Source organism: Lontra canadensis, unplaced genomic scaffold (genome assembly GCF_010015895.1).
Source record: "Lontra canadensis isolate GAN:19392208 unplaced genomic scaffold, GSC_riverotter_1.0 scaffold23, whole genome shotgun sequence".
NCBI lineage: Eukaryota > Metazoa > Chordata > Mammalia > Carnivora > Mustelidae > Lontra > Lontra canadensis.
In genome coordinates this window covers 21,030,468-21,037,266 of record NW_022631017.1, presented here as the reverse complement: position 1 = coordinate 21,037,266, position 6,799 = coordinate 21,030,468, and the positions used below count along the sequence as shown (strand labels likewise).

General features: G+C 34.8%; 1 pseudogene; it reads left to right on the top strand.

Annotated features, from left to right (window-relative positions):
- Positions 1 to 5,823: 5,823 nt before the first annotated feature.
- On the top strand, positions 5,824 to 6,314 carry LOC116870606 (annotated as a pseudogene).
- The last annotated feature ends 485 nt before the right edge of the window (positions 6,315 to 6,799 follow it).

The window sequence follows — 6,799 nt, the reverse complement described above, 5'->3', positions numbered from 1 at the left end:
GTGAGTGCTGTGACGTGTGTAAACCTGGCGATTCACAGACCTGTACTCCTGGGGATAATAATATATCATATGTTTATAAAAAAAAAAAAAAACAGAGCCAACTTACCATGTGAAGGAGAGAAAAGTGTCCTTCTTTCTGACAGAGGCAGATCTCAAGAGGAGGAAAAGAGAGATGGAACAGAGCAAGTATCAATCTTTCTCCTCAAATCACTAATCCAACTACCTCTTGTTCTCTTTGGGAAAATGGTGAGTGGGTTGAGAAAAGCAAGCAGTCTTATTCTGGATGTGCCTAGACTTGAACCTGTAAGGCCTAGGAAAGGAAATTCCTCCTCAACATGAACTATGTCCCCAAACTTTCTTCTAATTTAACTCTATGCATAAATATGCCCAAGAAGTATTGTGTATTGTCATCGTGCTTTTAAGTTTATTTTTAACCTTACAAATTTAATAACTTAAAATGCACACAATGGAGGGGTGCCTGGGTGTCTCAGTTGGTTGAATGCCCGACTCTTGGTTTTGGCTCAGGTCATGATGTTGTGATTGTGGGATCGAGCTCTGAGTAGGGGTCCAGATTTAGTGCAGAATCTGCTTCAGATTCTCCCTCTCCTTTTCCTGCCTCAAATAAATTAGTAAGATCTTTTCTAAAAAAACTACACACAATGGATTGTGTATTTTATACAATGAGGTTCTGATACTATTTCTTGTTCTTTCCCAGAAAGAAACTATGAAAGATTTCTTATTTCTGGCCAAAATAATGTTCTAAATTAGATTTAATGGTGTTCCTTTCATGAATTTCTCAATTTTAGTCATTCATTTTTCTGTACCTCCTTTATTTTTTAAAAATAGCCTCATTAAAATATACATATACCATATCATTTCCCCGACGTGTGCAATTTAATGGTTTTTAGGATATTCATTCACAGATATATGCACCACAGTCAACTTGAGAACATATACATCATATCAAAAAGAAACCCCCTTCCCTTTAGATATCATCCCCTATTTCTCCATCTCACTCCCATTCCTAAGCAACCATTAATCTACGTTCTGTGTCTTTAGATTTTCTTGTCCTCAATATTTCATATAAGTAGACATATACAATATGTGTTTTTTTGTGACTTGCTTTTTTCACTTAGCATAATGTTTTCAAGTTTCATTCATGGTGTAGCACAAATCATTACTTCATTCCTTTTCTTTCAAAGATTTTATTTATTTACTCTAGAGAGAGAAAGTGGAGGGGGGGCAGAAGCAGAGGGAGGGAAGCAAGAAGGCTCCACACTGAGCATGGAACTCCAGGTGGGGTTCCGTCTCAGGACCTGGCGATTTGAGCTGAAACCAAGAATTGGATCCTTAACTGATAAGCCACCCAGGCATCCCTACTTCATTCACTTTTATAGTTAATAATATCCCATTTTATGGACAGAGTACATTTTATTTATCCATCGTCAGTTAATGGATGTATGTTTGTTTCCACTATTTGACTATTATAATTAATGCTTCTATAAAGTGTCTCCTATAGACAGTATGTAGTTAGATCAGGTTTTTTTTTTATCCACTCTGACAGTCTCTATGTTTTTATTTGATTGTTTAATCCATTCATACCTAATGTTATTATTGATACAGTTGGATTACATCTGCCACTTTGCTTTTGGTTTTCCATGTGTCTCCTTTTTGTTCCTTTATTTCTACTTCACTGGTTTCTTTTGTATTAAGTATTTTCCAATGAAACATTTAAACTTATTTAATGATTTTTTACTTTATCTAACTATACATGTACATACACACATAACATATATTAATTGTTGTTCTAGGTTTTACTATCTATATATTGACTAATCAGCTTTAGCTCTACACTGGCTTGATTCCAGTGAGATACAGAAACACGTGACTCCTATATAACTATACTATTTCCCCCTCTTTTGTGGTATTATTGTTCATCTATTAATGTTATATATTACATACATATAATATTACAAACTCAATATCACATAATTTAGTTTTGTTCCTGTTTTCTTCCTGTTGGCCTCCTTTGTGCTATTACTGGCAAATATATCACATTTTAATGTTATAGGCCAAACACTATATATATTTATATTTATTTATATACATTCATAGGCCTAATATGCATACAATTGTATACAATTACATTTTAAATCTGCTGAGAAGAAAGGAGAAAAATATGCTTTTATCTTGTCTTTCTTGATTACATAATTAGGGTATTTTTTATTTTTTTAAGGAGAGCTACTAAGACACGAGGCAACATGTATCTCCATATTTGTTTTATTAATCCAGATCTTAAAAATACCAACTAAAGAATATATAGACACATGACACACCCAAGATATTCCCAAGCATGCATTTTGTTCATTCTTATTCACCACTCGACTCTTCTCACCTCTATTCAATATCCCTTCCAAACTTTAATATTGTTACTCTCTTGAGATGGTATTAGTCAAGACTCTGTCCATCACTATTTGCTGTGCTCCTTGGTGTGAACAGGGCTTTGTGTCTGGTGCAATCAGGGTTTATAGCTGACAAGCTCATTTGGACCCTGCTTCACTTGGTCTCCTTCCAGCTATGTTCTTGGCTTAGTTTTCTTTAGTGGTTGAGAAATTACAGGGACCATAATATTTATCCTTCCTTATCTTACCTGCCTCTTCATATATCTTACTGAGTAAGACATGTTCTTCTGATTTAGTACATTTTATTGCTATTAAAATAACAAAAAAATCCAAATACACCTAATCACATTATTATAACTTTTCTTTACACAGTTACTAATAAAGCATATTTTATAAAAGTATTGCAAAGCAAAATAAAGTTTACTTCTGGCCAATATTATCCATCATGTAAAAGGAGTAACTATCTTCATCACAATATTATTATACATCATTTCATATGGTTTAAATGCTTCCTCTGGTTCAATCTCTTTGTTAAGTAATGCACAGGCATTCTCAGAACAGCTTTGTAATTTAGGTATTATTATTATCCTATACATGAGAATACTGAGATTTAGGGATATTAAATACCTTCCAAGGGTCACAAATCAAGTCAGAGGTATAGCGAGGAGGTATAAGTTCCTATAGATTCATACAGACAAGGAAACCTATTCTGCCTGTTAGGAATAAAAATTTTAGAAAAGATTTCTTAAAAGAGGTGACATCCGAATTGAATCTTGAAAAATAGATAAAAGTTCTAAAGGTGAGTAGTCTGGGTAAGTAATATATACCAGAAGAGGGGATCCATATGAGCTACTACAGAGAGGGAAAAACTGATTTTACCCACCTTTATTTCATTTCCAGCACTCTTTATTTCTTTATGTAGGTCCAAATTTTTATTGAGTATCATATTCCTGCTGCCTGAAGATTACTCTTAATATCTCTTATAGCTCAGGTCCACTAGATGATCACTACTCTCCAATCAGTGATGAACTAGTCACCAAAATAAACATAATCTCACCTAAATGGCAAGACTAAGGGTAGCTCTGGCTTGTTTCTGTCCTTATAACGTAGTTCTCCAGAGTTTACTCATGCTTTTTTTTTTTTTTTTGAAACTTTTGTCAAAAAAATATTTAAGCTGCAAGAAAATTTCAAGAATAGTACAATGAACTACCATGTACACTAACCTAGAGTGACAATTGATAATTTTTTGCCACACCTTCTTTTCTACACATACACAATACATACACATTATATACCAGCTGAAACATTTGAGTGTCAAATATCATGACCCTTCACCCCAAAATACTTTAGTGTATGTTTCCTAAAAGGACATTTTCTTGCATAGAATATGGCATACCTACTAAGTTCAGAAATATTAAACATGAATACAAAACTATTTCATCTATTGTCTCAATGTTGTCCTTTGTAGAATTTTTTTTTTCTGATCAAGTATCCAGTGTAGAATCATGCATCCATTTATTTGTCATATGTCTTTAATCTCTTTTAAGTTAAAAGTTTTTTAGTCTTTCTTTGTGTAGTGCAAGTGCTTGACATTAAGCTTTTTGATTGCAATATAAGTGTCTGACATTAAGCTTTTGATTGCTGAGGCATCCATTTCAAAGACATTCATTCTGAATAAACTATTGCTAGCTGTATGGCACAGCTACAGTAAAACAATTAGATAAGGAACCAGCTCACCCCTACCCATGAAGTTCCCTCTTGAGAAAACACTGGGAATATAGATCATGGGCCACTTAAGTGACCCCAGTTTTCTTCTCCTGGGACTTAATTTCCATTCTTAATGCCCTAAATTCACCAATAAAGAGTGAACCTCTGGAACTCTAAGCATTCCATCTTCAGACCCTAATCAAAGCAGAATCCCTTCTCTCTCTATCCACTTGTGACCTCACTGTGTGGCCCTCAAGCTTTCTGTGTATATTCCAGCACCTACTGGTAAAATAATCTTGTTTTTCAAAGTTCCCTGGTGGTTTTGCTGAGGTGCATCCTGTCATCATAATAAGAACCCTAATGACCAGTCCAGCCACAACATTGGTCCTTGGTAGTGTTGGGGGAAATGTATGTGGGGCTCACTACAAGTAAATATTGAACCTTGGGTGAGAACTTTAGGCAAGCCTGGCCAGAAACATCACTATCAATAGGCTGAAAGTGACATAACACTTTTTCTTTCATGATGTGACTTCTATAAAAAATATATGTCAGATGTTTTATATGAAATCCATCAATTTAGGTTGTTGGCTGCTTTTTTCCAAGATGAGATTCAGATTATGACCATCTTGGAAGGAATGCTCTCTCTATATATAAGTGATGCTGTGACCTTCTTAGCATACCATTTTTAGAGGCACACAATATCTTTTTGCCCTATTGCTGATGAAGTTAACTTTAGGCACTTTGTTAAGACAAAGGTTTGTTTTGTTTTGTTTTGTTTTTCACTGTATAAATATCATTTTTCCCTTGGTTACTACTAAACAATATGTGAAAACATTTTTGCCCCCAGATTGTATAAATAACCTACTTCTCAAATACATTTATCCAATGGTTTTATCCCAGCAGTAACGGTCTGCCAGAGATTTGGTTTCTCAACTTTTTGGTATACTCAGCATTGGTTAGTAAAAAGGGCTGTTGATTCTCAGTGTCAATACACCACATCTTCTATGGCTTTCATTTCTTGCCTTTTCTGTTTTTAGGTCTTTGTTTCCTAAGTATGAGACTGCAATAGATTTCACTTTCAAAACTTTTTGTTTGGATTTCAGCCTTTTATGTAGTCTTAGAATATAGCAAATATCTTTTGTGGAAAATGATTATGTATTTGTAGACCTCAAGCCTTTAATTTTGTCTCTCTACCCCCCGAGAGACTGCTAACTGCTACATTGGTTTCTCCTTTTAACTTCTGCTCTCTGTCTGAGCAAGCTACACACTTGAGCTCACATCAAGAACTGGCAAATTCCCCATATCAAACAAACAAACAAACTGAACTGCTATTTATATACTCACCTTTGAATGTTTTTCCTCTCTATATAATTTAGGACCACCTAATCTTCATGGCTTTGATGGCTGTAGGCTACTTTTTCAAAATTATTTTTTTGTAATTTCTCTTTTTCTCTTAGTTGTGAATTGTGAGTATTTAGGTTTGACAGTCTTTCACATCCTGGTCAGAAGTGCACAGTCAATCCATACTTGCATCTAGTAACTTAAATGTCTGTATCTCTTGTGGTTCTGTTTCTATTAGTTGTTTTTCCCTTTTAGCTTTTTTGTCATGTGTTCTGCCTCCAAATTTGGTAATTTTTTCACTAAAGTACAGACATTTTAAATGAAAAGTTATAGGGCTTTTTCAGCTAGAACCTTCATCTTCCAGTAATTCACTAAAATGACCAACACAGATGGAAAGAGGAGAGGCACTTGCTTTATGTTCTCTAGACCTTTTAGAAAATGTAGAGTTGTTTCTTTGGCTGCATACATGCAAATCTATAGGAAAGGTGGTATTGTAGACATCAAGGGAATGGGCACTGTTCAAACAGGAATGCCCCACAGATGTTACCATGGCAAAACTGGAAGAGTCTAAAATATTAGACTAAAATATAAAATGCTGTTTGCATTGCTTTAAACAAACAAGTTAAGGGCAAGATTCCTGCCAACAGGAATTCACGTATTGAGCATATTAAGCATTTGAAGAGCCAAAGTAGCTTCCTAAAATGTCTGAAGGAAAATGATCAGAAAAAGAAGGAAGCCAACAAGAAAGATACTTGCGTTCAACTGAAGCATCAGCCTGCTCCACCCAGAAAAACACATTTTGTAAGAACTAATGGGCAGGAGCCTGAGTTGTTGGTACCTATTCTCTATGAATTCACGGCATGATAAGTGTAAAAAAAAAAAATAAAAAGCCTCAAGACTGTAAAAATATAAAAATAAAAAAAATGAAATATTATAGGGATAATTTGAAGTTTTAGATGATGTTACCTTCCTCAAGAGAGGAATCATCTTGTTTTACACAAATAAGCTGAAGTCAGATCTTATCTTTTCCAGATTGGGCTTCATTTTTAGGGGAGTTGGTCTATTTTTGTTTCTCCCTTACTCTTGGAGTGTAGCCCAGTGGGAGTCTCATCTGAAAGCCTGGATTATATGTCAGGTCTCTCTCTTTGGAAAGTCTGAAGTCCAACTTTTGTTTCTACATTCTCAAAGAACTCCTGGAGACTTTGTTCAGTTTCTCACCTTCTCAGCAGCAGCTTGCAAACTAACAAATGTCAAATAGGAAAATAGGCTGAATATTGGATTTTCTCTTTATTACCCTTCTGTCTGGTATCTTTGATCCTCTTTGAGATCTTTCTGCCTTGCTCTCCAGT